The sequence below is a fragment of the Streptopelia decaocto genome, assembly GCF_964273445.1.
Source record: "Streptopelia decaocto genome assembly, chromosome: 1".
NCBI lineage: Eukaryota > Metazoa > Chordata > Aves > Columbiformes > Columbidae > Streptopelia > Streptopelia decaocto.
Window position 1 is genome coordinate 163,954,892 of NC_138663.1, and position 16,343 is coordinate 163,971,234.

The window sequence follows — 16,343 nt, forward strand, 5'->3', positions numbered from 1 at the left end:
TTTTACCTCATGTGCTAGCACTTAAGTTTGATTGTCATACACCGCATTATAACCGTGACAATGTGCCTTGATACGGCTATATGCCAAGAAATGGCAGCAGGTAAAGGTATCTAGCAATAAAGCTGTGCCTGTGTCTTGTTCTTTCTAAATAGCACTGTCTCTTAACACACTGTCTGAACTTGGATCATTAGAATGGATGGTTGTCTGTCCAATATGTTGTCGTGCATTCAGAAACTCTGTTTTGGAGGTCAACATGTGTGACAAGCATTGATATGAGTTTCTTCCATGATATACAGTCCCAGTGTCCAGGAAGTTTCTCAGGCAAGTTTAGATGTATAGAATCATGTAGCTTCTCAGAAACAATGTGAAAAAGAGTATTTATTTTGAGAATATCCATTGCTTTCATTCTCATTTTTGTGGAATCAGTAAGGAGAATCGGCAAGGTAAATAATCTCCAAGTTGGGGTGAAAGAAACCCTCAAGAAACCCCTCAAAGTGGACATCTGCTTCTGAAAACATTAAATTAAAAATCGATTTTATTCAGTATAAGACTACTAAAAATAATGAAATCTTAAGGAAGCTGTGTGCAATCAGTCTCTCTACTGAAAAATTCAGAATGTCTTATTCATTAAAGATATGATTATTAACATAACATAAATTAGAATAGGCTCTTTATAAACTCCTGGGGGGCAGGCGGAAGTTGCACATCCAATAGGTAATTACAGTACTCAAAACATATGAAAAGATAATACATTTAATAAACAGCTCTGCAGTCACTAGTAAAGTGATTAATTCTTTCATCTTTATTTATTAACTTCATTAAAATATTAAAAAATAAAAATTCTCTGCTTAGCACTATGTATATATCTTAAAGTAAGGCCAGAGAAATCAGTCATTTTCATCAAAAATTATGTCCAAACCCTCCTGTCAGTTCTGGCTTAACTCCAATGCTACGGCTCATTTACATTGAAATCCACATTACATTAATAACTAAATATAGATTTTGCTCTGTGTAAAGCTAATCAAAGCTGAGTCTATTTATAGTAAATCTGAATCAGGTCAATTACTATATTTTTACAATATTAATTACTATTATTATTACTATATATGATAAAGTAATTTACCTGTTGAAAGAACATTTATTAAAGTAGATGAAAATTCAGTGAAGATAAAACTTAATACTGTATGGAGGCATTCAAAATGAAGAAATTGTCTTGCTGGCTTACACTAAAAGAATTTCCATAATTCCTAGTCACATAACTGGCTGGAATAAAGCTCACTGTTTTTAAAAACTGTTGCATACATATGGAAACCAAGCCAAAGGAATTTTATTTAACTATTATTTTAAGAATTAGTTCTTATTTGTTTTGAAACCAAATAATGGTAGTACAGAAGAAACAGAACAAGAGACGTTTGTGGATTCAATGAATTTTCAAATAGTTTTTTTCCATAATCTGTGTACTCTATTAGAGTTACATTTCTTAGAAAAAGTAGAAAATTGAAGACTGAAGAAAAATTAAGTTTGTCATTCCCAAAGTTGTAGTCTGATCAAAATTCATGACAACCAAGCTTTCTACATTAAAGTTATATGATAAAAATATGCTATACTTTTTATCCCAAGTCTTCTGGTAGTAAACAGAGATTATTTTATGGTTTTGACCCCTTGAAGTGGAAATTGCAGTCAGGATTTGTGTTTAATAAAAAAGTTCTTGTGGGAGTTCAAACGTCACATTTCACTGAACTATTCCTGAATTACCATGTTGAACCACCTAATTAATCTGTTTTATGAGTCTTTTCTAACCATAAACAAAGGTACCACAGTATGTATATTTTAACCTAATGTTTTAGGGTTGTACTCCAATCTATGAACTGTTCTAATGTGATGTATTTTAATCATTGAAGAATGAATGCTTCCATTGTAAGTCATTTCATCAAAACCTATTTTTCACCTTCCTCTGCTGCAACACTACCTATGTTGAATGGTGATCAGCTATTTCAGATGCATACTTTGAAATTTGATTTCAGATTCCTAAAACAGAAATAAGTATAGTACTGGTTATTAGTAATTTGAAATTCAGGATCATTATAATCCTTATCTGCTTCTTACTTCTCTTCTTATGTTTCTTCAGATCTCACAATGTTGGGTGACTTTGGTTTTGTTTTTTTTTTACCAGGAAACTAATGTGGAGCACAAGTTCACACGTGAAAGCTGAAAGCTCATTAGTGTTTGGTATAACTGTTCAACAGACTTGAGTTAGATGACAGATCCCCAGCTCCTCCTTCCTGAGCCAGGACTTTATTATAATCAGCCTGTTTGATTTAGGATCTTTGACAAGTTCCAGAGGGCATCATGTCCAATGTACCACATAAAGGATGACAGGTTCATTGTCAAGCAATTGAAGTTTAAAGTAGAGTGGAACAGAGGTAATACTAGAAGATAAATCCTATGCATTACCATTTCCTTTTTCAGGATCTAAAATTGATACTTTTCATCTGCTGAGATAGCTGTACTTAGAGTAAGAATTAGAAAGCAAACTCATGTTCTAAAACCCTTCATTGACACTTGACTCTTTCTTCAATGTTCCTTCCTATAGAATCAGAATAAAACAATCCATAGTGGTGGAACAAAAATTAGCTATTACATCAAGTACTTAACTAATCCATGGACTAATGGATACACATTTTCACTGACTGTTTTGCAACATAGACTATAAAAGAACTGATCATTGTAGATGTAGCCAGCGTAAATACATCCATAAATAAGACTAGAAGTTTAATGGTCACTAATATTTTTTTCCCATTGTCCTGCTTCAGTGAATATATAGGTATCTATTTTCAGTCAAATCAATAAAGTATCTTATTCTTATGAGTATATTAGTTTTGTATTACAATTGACAATATGACAGAGCCTGTTTTCTTTCACAAATTATTCAGAAGCAATTAATTTTGTTGTTTTTTTTTTTAATAATAAACCCTAGTAAACAATATAATCCTGAAAAATGTTTCTCAATATTATGCATACACATTACTTAGATAATAGCATGATCTGTAGTTTCAAATTTATTTAATTTCATAATCTGTTTTGATTTTTATTTTCTGAGATTTTTGTAAGATTTAATTTTATTTCATTCCCCTGAAAACTTCAGAAGAAATTCTAAATTGTCTTTTATTGCTTTCAGATTGCAACAAAGACTGGAGCAGCTACAGAAATAGAAGTTCTCAAACCATTCTTCATCATTACATGTGAAATTTGTAGGGGGAAACAAAAGGTTTATACTAAAGATAGGAAGAAGGATAGTAAATTATTTACTTTCTGCATGATGATTTGTAGAAGAGGAAATCTGAAGAGAGATCCTTTGCCAAAGTAAGACAAGATATGGGGAAAAAAAGCTTATGATAACCTTGGTAACTGATCTTAAGATATCTTGCATAAGTGATGCATCAAGACTGAAGCCAAGGAATAATGGAAGAGCCACAAAAAACAACTTCACAGGGATATGGCTAAAAGAAGCAAATTATTAGGGCAGTTTTACACTGTGGCCTTGACCTGAAAAAGTACAGTTCAAAGATCACACAGTCTAAATACTTATTATATGGTCTCAATATCACTAAAATGTGATATGCCCCACCATAAGATTGTAGGTTGGAGATCTGTACACAGTGAGATGAAAAGCACTTTACTCATTTTGAAGAACTGTAAGTACCTTGCAAAGCATTATGGAAGTAGTGGGGGGTGGGGTTAGGGTTTGTTGTGGGCTTTTTTATTTGTTTGTTTTATTGAAAAGGAAAATAACTTTGCTTTTCAGAAGTCTGGAATACCAAATATTGAGACTGTACCATGTTTATTTAAAAATCTTGAGAAGAGAAGTAAAAGGCAGACAGGACTTATGACTATCTTTAACTGCAGAACACTAACAAGTGATTGTATGGCTGTTATAGGAAGATGGTATCAGGTAACTAATAAGAATTCTGATGACAAATCTAAGAAAACAATAATATACATAGTTTTATTAATATTTTTACAGAATAGTGCCTGGAACTATCTTGTGAAAAAAGACATTGCATAACTCAGAATGTTTAGATTCTATTCCTGGCTCTTCCAAATATTTCTTGCTTGACTTGCATTAAATCGCTTAGGCTATAACTCCAACAGTCAGTCACGTACCCTACATAAAACACATAAAATATAAAATTATGCATGGCTTATACTGTATTGCTAGACTGGGGCTTAGTTTCTTATGTTCTTTGTGTCCTCATTTACAAAATACAGACAGAAATACTTTCTACACTCAAAAACTTGAGCAACATTCAAATATTTTTTAAGAGTGAAAGTGTAGGTGTAATACCTAGGCCAATGTAATGGAGTATATGAATGATGTATCAGGGACTGAAATACAATCTAGTTACTGGACTGTAGCTACAACAGAAACCTCTCATACCCATAAGAATAGAAACCCATTTAGCACACTTTAAATTGATCCCAGAAATAAGCATGTTAGTATAGGTGCACTGCTGGATCTCATCCTCACTAACAGGGAGGGTCTGGTCGAAGCAGTAAAGGTTGAGGGCTGCCTGGGTTGCAGTGACCACGAGATGGTGGAGTTCAGCATCTCGTGTGGCAGGAACAGAATAGCAAGTAGAATTGCAACCCTGGACTTTAGCAGGGCTAACTTTGGCCTTTTCAAGCAATTGCTGGGGGAAATCCCATGGGCAAGACTGCTTGAAGGAAAAGGGGCCCAAGATAGCTGGGTGGCATTCAGAGGGTCCAGCATAGGGCAACGAAGATGATTAAGGGAGTGGAGCACCTCCCTTATGAAGAAAGGCTGAGGGAGTTGGGTCTCTTTAGTTTGGAGAAGAGGAGACTAAGGGGGGACCTTATTAATGTTTATAAATATATAAAGGGTGAGTGCCATGGGGATGGAGCCAGGCTCTTCTCAGTGGCAAACAATGATAGGACAAGGGGTAATGGGATCAAGCTGGAACACAAGAGGTTCCACTTAAATTTGAGAAGAAACTTCTTCTCAGTGAGGGTGACAGAGCACTGGAACAGGCTGCCCAGGGAAGTTGTGGAGTCTCCTTCTCTGGAGACATTCAAAACCCGCCTGGACATGTTCCTGTGCGACCTCACCTAGGTGTTCCTGCTCCAGCAGGGGGATTGGACTAGATGATCTTTTGAGGTCCCTTCCAATCCCAAACATACTGTGATACTGTGTGATACTGTGATATAGTAGAAATGGAAAAACAATTTCTGTACAATGGCCCAATAAAATATAGGATTGACATAGCTAATAACAGGCCATAGGCTGTGTACTGACTGTGCAAAGCCCCAGTCTGGGCCCAGCTGATATCATTCTATTATGGGAACTTTCTCCTTTGGGTTCCCCCCTTGAAGGACTCTTGAGCCTGACCACCTTGATGTCAATGACTGAAACCATTAAGAACTGTATCAATCAAGAATAACAATGCAACACCAGGTTTGTGGTACAGCGTACTCACAGTTAATGTAGGCCATGATTATTAAAGAGTGATTGCTTTAGATATGTAGCGATAATAACTGATAATGTATGATAATGGACTGAATTAGTATTATGTGTTAATGAATGTCAGTCTGGTAAAATTTTGCTTTGAAGCTTAAGACTTACCCTATTTATCAGTCTTTTAAACACGTCCATCACAGCAGTCTCTAAATCCCTGATTATATCCACACATGCCTGATACTGGAAATCTGGATAGTGAAAAACAATCTGTAAATAGTTGTGGGGAATTTTTTGGTTGTTGTTGTTGTTGTTGTTGTTATTATTATTATTATTATTATTATTATTATTATTATTATTATTATTATTATTATTATTATTATTATTATTTTGACTTTTAAATTTAGGTTGAGAACTGTAAATAAGTAGTGGCTCTCAGAAATAGCATTGGAAACTTTGAAATCTAAAAGCAACATGCTTTTTTTATATGTGGTAAACAGTCTAAAAGAGTCAAGAAGTCATATTTTACGATGTAAGACAAGAATCCTTTATTTATAAATTATAGACCCTGGCCTCTTATAACACTCTTGGTCAGTGTGGAGCCTATAGAAAGGAACATATCCTTCACAATCTCTCCTATGGCAAAGTCAAAGATGAAAGAAACTGAGAAAAAGATAAAGGTCTAGTGGAATGCAAGTGTACACATCAATACAGATTCATATAGGACAGCATTTACTGAACTTGCTTACCAAAGTATCTTCATGTATGTATGTCAACAGTGGACAACTCAGAACAGCCACCATCTTCTGAAGGATCTCAGATGTCCATCATACGACGTTTAACATCACTGCTCTGGTGAAACCTGTGCCTTGTCTGGACGTTCACTGACAGAATAGATCAATTACACGTATTTGACACAAGCAATAGGAAATAAAAAAGTGTTGTGGTGGGCTGGGCTCATCATCTAACATGTTGTTGTTTTCTGTATGATGCTTCTGGTCCTGGGTAAGATTATTCATGGCTACACAATCTGTCCCACTGTCTGCTGCCAATGTTTTGACTAGATCATATGGAGGTACATTTTGGATCTGGGGTCTATCATTGATTCTCTCTCAATTCAGTGAAAGTCTACCTGTCATCTCTACACATTGTCACCCATGAATCCCAATGCATCACTTTCAGGGTTCACAGTGTATTTACAGACTGCACCCGATGGGATTAGATTTCAATAGTACAATGGCTACAGTGAAAGAGTGCAAAAAGCAGGAAAAGCTTCTGTATGGACATATTTGTGATGGATGTTTAGTCCATATGATGACATTTCTGATTGTTGACTTTATGATTATGTTGATTTAGTTTCCTACATAGTAACCCATTCCTCCATTTCAGAGTCAATTTCACCAGCTTTTGATATTTTAGTGCTCAGTGTTTGTAATTTATTTTCCATTTTCTTGGTTAACCAGTTTTGAAAATGTTATTTTCAGAAGAGTGGTAAGATTTAGTATATCATTTTGTACCTAATTTTGTTCTCCTATTCACCTATGAAATAAAATCCTTTCTAAAGTGACTTTTGGCTTCTATGACATCTTTCTTTCCTATTCCAGAAATTCTCAGGTAAAAGTCAACTTCTCACCAAAACACAGTTAATCTTAAAAAATCCCTTCCTAAAACCTTCCTTTGAGCTCTGTGACTCTGGGGGATGATGTTATGCTTACTTTTTGAAAGTACTGTGAGACAATGCCCATGTCTTACTACACTTTGCTTTCAACTCACTTTAAGATTACTAATGCTATCAGCAGCATTGGCCTCGAGAAGTCAGTACAAAGATCAGAGCATTGCCTCTTTCTCTGAACTATTGAATTAATTCAAATTGACCATAATCTAGCCCAAATAATTTATGTTTATAATTTCTACAGTATGCTTGTAGTTGTGTCTACATTGTTTGCTTGCTTGTTTTAGTTCAGAACAGAATATGTTTTTGAAGTGATTATCTGATCACGTCAGTGGTAGTGAAGGGCAGTAACTGGATGAAACTAAAATAGAAGATATGTTTCAGAGACCACTGTGTACATCCTAGCCTTAATGGGCATTTAGTCTAGGGGAGCAGACTAGAGCTATTTTGAATGAAAATCCCTGAAATAAGTAGGAGAAGCATCATATTCTCACAGTGGTTTTATTTTACAGTTTTGCCTCTGTTAGGTTGATATTGTTAATTTAGGCATAGCCCTTGGTTGCATGTATTACATTTACATGACTTCACAGTACCTAATTTCTTCAAACTTTATAATTTCTCAGTGACATATGGGAGAGTCTTTTTTTTATGGGGAATTCTGAAGAATATTGACACGTATGAGCATTCTTTTACACTTGTGTAAATACACACATCAATTTTTACACATATCATTCTCAATTAAAATAAACCTTTTTTTTTTTTTTTTAAGGGATCACGTTAAACATAATTTCCCATTTTTTCTTTGGAGAAAATTGAACTGACATTTCAGAGATTACCAAAATTACCTGCTTCTCTCTCCTTTCATCCCATAAGTTTCAGAAGCTCTGAGTCTAGAACATTTAGATCTACTTCTCTTAAACCAGGAGACAGAATAAATCCCATCTGTACATAATCTACAAGTACCTAGGCTGCTACCTGAGCATTTTGGAAAAGATACTTTTGAAATCTTCCAGCTCTTTGTCCCTGGTACTTCTTAGACAGTCAGATAGGAAAATATATCAAATTGCTATTTTCTAATGGGAAACCATTTTATTGGCAAATTCTGATCAGTTCTGTTCTCAGTGCTCTGTTTCTGTTTATGCCTAGATGCATTTGTGAAATTCATCTCACTTGTATATATCAATATGACAAGGCACCAGGGCTCCAATGAAGCAGTAACAGAGTATTGTGTCAGCAATTTGACAGATCAAGGACTCCTCAAGGACTCCATAATGAGGAATGCTCCATTCATTTTTCTTTCACATATGCATACTCATATCATCTAATTCAATGTTTCTATGCTGTATCTGTTAAGACTGTAATGATGTTACTGAAATCCAGTTTATTTTGTGCAAATTTCAAGCTGTCATAATAAAATAAAGTTTTATCTGGATCAAGTATTATTTCGGGAAAAAAAAAATACACTTAACATTTGATAACAAAACACTTGTGCTGAGTAGTAAGTTTATTTTAAAAATAAACCAAATAATGAATATATTAAGTTGTGTTAATGTCTGACCAATAGTTTTATTAATGTCAATGAACACACACATCTTCAGAATTAGAGCTCCAACATTCAGCTACACTCTACTGTGATTTCTCAGCAGGCAAACTCACTTCATTAGGAATTGGTATCAAAGGCTATAACTTCTGGGATTTGCACACTATCAAAGGCAGGATTTATCCCACTATTCATAACTCAGATGTACCTAGTGCTGCAGAGAGTATTCAACAGTGTGTGATGTTAAACTGACAGTGCCACTGTGGGTCCAGGAGCATGTATTTCTAAGTAATCTTACAGCACATGCAGCATGATTAGGCACAGCCCATGCCATAACTTCTTGTGGTCTTACCAACCCTACAAGGCAGTTCAAGAAACAGAAGCTTTCCATCCTTCATAAGTTTGTTCCTCACAGTTACTGACTTGTAAGTTCCAGCTCATAGGATTCAAGCCTTGTGGTAAGACTGTTAGCTCAAGTTCATTAAAAGCTTTGTGTGTCACACATTTTAGGGCAATCGTAACCCCGTGGAATTTAATCTTCACCGAAGTGAGTATCTGCTTCCTTGCTCTTAATGTATGTAAAGGAATGACTGTTAGCTTCCAGGCATTCTAACATTTCCATTAACTTACTTTTGCATTAAAAATATGGATATTGTTAGGCCTTTTAAAGATTGTGATAGATGCAAGTTGAAAAATGTGACTACAATGCTATTGTCCTAGAATGTGTAGGAATATACAATAAAAACACAGTAAGACATTATTAAATAAATTTCATGCAGAATACTTGTATGTTTTATACTCCCCTGTTTTGTTTTTTTTTTTCTTAGTTTCAATAAAATCTGAATGCAGAATTCACATACAGTCCATTTACAGTAATACTAAGAATGATATACCAAATAATCAAATTAAGAGGCCTCATTACTAATAGCATTAATTATCCTTTCCCCCATATAGCTAAATAAAGGGCAAATTATGTTCTTTTCTCTAGTGTTATATTTAACCTTTCAATGTCTCTTTGGGTTCTTGAGTTGATGGTGCAACTCTTACTCATGAAGAATGGAATTGTTTGCAGTTGGCTTGCTTTACTGACAGGTACATGCTGTTTGTGGTGGAGGGTTCCTTATGAGACCTGTCATCACCCGAGGCTGTTTTTATTTGTTCTTAAACAGTCTTTTCTGAATTTCTTTTCTTATTAGCCAACAAGTTGGTTAGGCAATTACTTCATTTTGGGGTTTTTTACCATGTATGATTAAACCAAATTATTGCAGAATCAAGACTAAGCCTTAGCAAAATAAGCCTGCTAGCTTAAGCTAAAGGAAATAGATCATCACAGAGTCAGCTTTTGTCTATAGGAAATAGCCTCCTTCATCCTTTCATAACCCCTATAAATTTTTTCATTTTCAACTAAAACAGATCTCCAGCCTCTGAGGACAATTCCTAATTGAGTTCAGAAGTCTGAGTAATGCTAATACAAAACCTGTGGTTGCTGATAACGATAGCAACATGGTATATTCTAATCCATACAAAATACATTTTGGAGTTTTGGTTAATGCAGGCATTAACCAGGAATTCGGAGAAGCATTCATTTCACTGTATCAGACACCTACATTTTGCTAGGTGAATACCTGTCTCTACAGTGGAAGTATGCCTTTCACCCCTATAGACACATATTGCAGATATCTCAAATGAAGCAGGCTAATCTCATTCTAAGGGCTTGATTCAGCCTACACATAGGTGTTAAGTGCCACTTGACACACTGTATAGTATTTGAAATATCATAATGAACTAGGCAAGAAAAAATAAAAAAGGATAGGCATGAGACTTTTAGCCATTTGGAGTGTCAGACATTAGTGCCTAGGTAGTCGAGATTTTGCCCCATTTTTGACATCAAGAGCTCAGTGCAGTGGCCTACTACACAAAGGTGTCATTTGGCATGCCTTAGGGTATCTCTCTTGACTTCCAGCTGCCACTCCAAAATTGCACAAGCTAACCACAAACACTGTGGTATACTATCTAGCCATAAGGATGTGGTAGACTACAATAGAGCATCTCTGATGGCAATAGGGAATTACATGTGGACAACTGGGTCTCGGTTTCTGAACTAGTAAATTAGAATCATAATAATTGATAAGCAATATTCACTTACTGGTTATCATTCCTCTCATTAGAATGTCAATATCTAGATTGTTACAGATTTAATATACAGGGTTTCTTTTTACAAATGTACAGAAGTGTCTCTGATTCCTACAAAATCCTCCAATGACTGTAAAGACAGAATGAGATAAATATTAGATGTGGGCATTCTACTCATTATCTGTGTGAGAGGAACCTCTTTATGAAGAGTTATTCTGAAAGATTTGGGACTCCATAGTTGAACAAGTTTGTTAACATTGATTATTGCATATTTAATAATACCATGATCATATCGGACAACTAAATTAGATGAGTTTTGTACAGGAGATGTTTACATAAGCTCATGGGGCCTAATGAGATGCATCCCAGGGTCCTGAGGGAATTGGCTGATACAGTTGTCAAACACTCCCCATTACATTTCAAAAGTCATGACAGTCAGGCAAAGTCTCTAGTGACTGAAGAGAAAGGAAATATCATGCCCATTTTTTAAAAGAGTAAAAGGAGGACCCTTGGAACTTCTGACAAGTAAGCCTTCTGAAAGCTGTCAAAGCATATGGAAGATGAGAGGTGACTAGAGACAAAAAACATGGCTCCACCAAAGGCAAATTGTGTCTGACTAATGACTTGATGACCTTCTACAATGAGGTGACTATGTTGTTGGATATTGGAAGAGAATTGGAAGAGTCTTTGTGCTGGTTTGACTGAAAATGAGTTAATTTTCTTTGTGCAGTTAGAAACCTTTCTTTTTCAGAGCTAGCACAGTCATCATTTGGACTTAGTTTGACAAGAGATAACACCTCAGCACAGAATTAATGTTTTTAATTGCTCTGGTCTGAGAACCAAGGACATTCTGAGCGCTCTGCCCACAGGTATGAGGCATCAAAGAAGGGGCGCATGGATGCGGGAGACCTTGACTGACATCCAGACTGATCAGTAAGAGCCATGCTTCATGTTTATCAAGAGTCAGGATCTTCCAGTCTCTCTCTCGGGCATTCTCTCTCGGGCATTCTTGTTCTGGCTCTCAGGCACTTTCTCTTGCGTGCATTTTTTTTTTTTTTTCTTCCCTCTCTTTGTTGGAGCCAGGGGAGTTTTGGTTCAGGATGTTTAGTTTAGCTTTTTGCCATTTTACACAGGCCTATTGTCTTTTCTTACTTTTTCCTCTTTTCTTCTCTTCAAGACCAGGTGTGACTTCCTGGGACTGGCTTCTTATTGTGGACAGAGTCAATGAGGAATTGCCTTGAGTATCTTTTATTTCTATTTTATATTTATATTTACTAGTAGTGTATTACTATTTTGTTATTTTATTAAACTCTGTTTGTCTCAATCCAAGTTTCTCCCTTCCCTTTTGTTTCTCTGCCCTATTTGGGGGGAAGCGGGGGAGGAGACGAGTGCACAGCTGTTGTGGTCGTATTGCTAGCTCGCATTAAACCACGACAGTCATTCACCTTCAGGTCTGCAAGGTCTTTGACATGGTCCACACAACATTTTTTTCTCTAAATTGGAGAGATATGGGTGTGATGCATGGACTGTACAATAGATAAGGAATTGGCTGGATGGCTGCATTGAAAGAGTTGCAGTCAACAGCTCAGTGTCCAAAGGGAAATCTGTAACAAGGGGTGGTGCTCAACGGTCCACACTTGTGCCAATACTATTTAATATCTTAATCGATGGCATAGACAGTGGAATTGAGTGCACCCTTAGCAAATTTGCAAATGACATCAAGCTTAGTGCTGCAGTTTAGGTACTTAAGGGAAAGGATATCTTATAGAAGGACCTTGACAAGTTTGAAGGCCTATGTGAACGTCATGAAAGACGACAAGACCAAGTGCAATTCCCAATATCAATACAGACTGTGGGATAAATGGGTTGAGAGCAGCACTGCAGAGAAGGACTTGGGGATACTGGTGCATGAAAACTTGTACAGAAGTAAGCCATGTGCACTTGGAGCCCAGAAAGCAAATCATATCTTGGGCTGCATAAAAAACAGTGTGGCAAACAGGTTGAGGGAGGTGATTCTTTCCCTTTACTCCTCTATCCTGTGACCCCACCTGAGTCCTGCATCAAGTTCGGGGCCCCGAGTACTAGCAAGACATAGACCTGTATGAGTAGGTCCAGAGGAGGACCACAAAAATGGTCAGTGGGCTGGAACACCATTCCTATTAAGAAAGGATTACAGTGTTGGGGTTGTTCAGCATGGAGAAAAGAAGACTCTGAGAACATGTTATTGTAGTCTTTGAATACTTAAAGGGGGCTTATGAGAAAGATGGATGAAGACTTTTTACCAAGGCCTGTCGTGACAGGAGCAAGGGCTATGATTTTAAACTGAAACAAGGTAGGTTCAGATTGTACATAAGGAAGAAATTTTTTGTGATGAGACACTAGAACTGGTTGCACAGAGAAGCTGTAGATATCCCACCCCTAGAAGTGTTCAAACTCAGGATGGACAGGGCTTTGAGGAACAAGCTTGAGTGGAAGATGTTCCTGCCCATGGCCTGGGGCTGGACTAGATGGTCTTTAAAGATCCCCCAAACCCAAGCCTTTCTGTGATTCTATGCCACAATTAATTAGTTTTCAAAACTTTTCAGATTATTCTGATTATGTACGTCCAAAAGTTCTTCTCTCCTTTAATGCTGAATTATTAAACTAGTGCAAATCTTACGCTGATTATAAGTTCATCTTTGATAAGTAGAGACATATGTCTTTCTTAATACAGAATGAGAGCTTTAAATATGCTTAAAACTGACATGTACTAGATGTGTCTTTTCTTTTTAATACATGTGCCTTGATTTTCAAAAGCTTTGATTTTCAAAAACTTTGTCTTTCAGGTCATTGAAAGATATGTTTGAAATTACACTTGCTGTATAGTATTGCTCCAGTCAGCTCCAATAAGATGAAAATGGCCTAGTCAGAGAATCATGAAGGTTTAAGCTGGGAAAAATTAATCTCCTTGAGATATAAGTATCTCTAATCCTGTTGTGGCATATGCAGTCATTCTCTGACCTGGTGGCATTTGCATTCATTTTAACATTTGATACTGAAAAGTTAAGACCTGAAGTGCTAGGTATATCATAATCTGTTCTCAATTAACAAATATTTAAATGTTTAAAGTACAATGGTTTATTTTTATTATTTTTTTCCCAGCATTGAAGGTACACCGTGTTCTCATCTAGCTTTTGAAAGTTCAACTATCTTGCTGGTAATTATTTAGCAAGAAATATTTTATGCAGCCTGGAAAATTGTAGTGGTTTATATTAGAAAGTATGGAGATATCAGTTTAAGTGCGAATGTACAGGTTACCAACAGAATCACAAAAAAAAATGACAGTATGTTTTGCTGTTAACCTGTTAAGTCAGGAGAAAATATTTGAAGTTAGTATGAAACTCTCTGATTTCCTCTCTTGGTCAGAAGGTATTCACAGTCCTCATTTCTTTGGCTGATTTCCAGACCTCCATGCAGTTGCTCTCTCGCTCCCTCTCCTCAACAGGATGAGGGAGAGAAAACGAGATGAAAAACAAACAACCAAGCAAACAAACAGCAAAACACACCTCGTGGTCAAGACAAGTGCAGGAATAAGACTTACCAATTGCCATCACAGGCAAATCAGACTTGACTTAGGGAAAATTAATTTAATTTATTGTCAACTAAGAATAGAGTAGAATGATGAGAAACAAAGTCAAAAATAAAAACACCTTGACCTCACTTCACCCTTTCTTCCTAGGCTTGATGTCATTCCTTCATTCCTAACTCCTCTGCCTCCCCTCAGCCTCCCAGGTGGCCTAGGGGAAATAGGATATGAGGGTTGCGGTCAGTGTATAACATCTCCTCTCCGGTGCTCCTTCCTCCTCACACTTTCCCTGCTCTAATGTGGTGTTGAGTATTGATAAGGATCATGGCTGTAAACATTGTAACAAAACTAGTTCAGCCAGGAGAAGACACATTCAGAGCAGAGGGGACATCAACGACGAGCTAATGAGCCACAGATCAGGCCGGCTGACCGACCAGAGATTGAGGATGTGCTGGAAGGCACATAGTCCCATCTCCTGATATGCCCAGCTCGGAAAACAAAGGGGAAAAGTTGAGACTCTTTTAACATGGCCCGGGGCTTGTCGAAACTTGTTCATCTTTTGTAATCACCACTTCCCCCTGGATTTCTGCATGACACAAAAGGGGCAAGGCAGAGACCCTCAACATGGCCCAGGACTTGTTGAGACTTGCCTCTCTTTTGCAATCACCACTTCCCCCCTGCCCAGACTTTTCCTCTACTCTGGGAACTATAAAAAGCTCACATAAAACCGCTCAGCCTCACCAAGAGAATAACAGCTCGGCCTCACCAAGGGAACACCAGCACCCTGAGGACCCTCGCTATGATCCAGACATCAGAGGACGCTGCACTCCTGACCCCAGCATCCTCGCCGTGGAACACCGAGGCCACACATCATCATACAGGTCCTGTCATCCACACTGTGGGGCCGTAAGAGACTGGATCCCTCACTCTTTTCTTTCTTCCTTTCTCTCTGCTCTTCCCTTCTCTCCTTTTTTCTATACCCCCATTTCTTTGTCTTTCCTTCAGTATATATATTACTCTCTTTTTCTCTCCCTTATACCTTAGTTTTCCTTCCCTCTCTACCACTCTCTTTCTCTCTTTCCCTTTTAAACATATGAGGATAACACCATCTTTAAGCTCTGCTGTTGATCTCTGGTTAAATTTCATATTATAGCTACTGATGGTTGCCAACATATCGCTTGCAGTAGGATTTTCACTGTTAATGTGTTGATAAGTTCTATTACACTTTTGCCAAGTCACCATTTGCTGTAACCAATATTCCAACAAGTTCTTTAGTAAAACTCACAATTGAATTGGACCCCGGAGGTGATTGTCTGTCATTCACTTCACATAACCACGCAGAATGAACCCAGAGTTAACTCACACCTGGTCTCATCTGTTGAGTCAGGGTGTGTGTCGCATCTAGATTTAACTCATCCCTCATCCCATCTGTTGGGATGGGACAGTTATTTTTTTAACATGTAGGTTTTCTCCATGGGCCACAGATCCTGGCAGTAGATCCTGGTCCTGCCTGGGGTTTCCATAGGCCAGTGTCCTCCAGGGCATATCCTCCTGTTTCAGCATGGGATCCTCCACAGGCTGCAATGTGCATATCTACTCTAGCGTGGACTGCAAGTAGGACTCTGCTCTGACACCTAGAGCATCTCCTCTCCCTCTGTATTCATTAAATTTGGTGCTCATAGAATTGTACTACAGTTATTTTGTCACTCCTCTCTCAATGCTGCTGCACAGTGGGTTTTTGTTTGTTTGTTTGTTTGTTTGTTTTTGACACTTCAATTTTCAACAAGCAGCATTCCTGTCCATCTAAGTGTCTTGCTATTGTTCCCATCTGTATCCATGGTATCAGTTTTACAGAAGTACCAATATTTTTCCTGTAAATCACATTGTGTTTTGTTTACAAACTGTACACAAATCTGAAAATATTTTAATGAACTGTCCTTAACAGCCCATCACAGAGCTC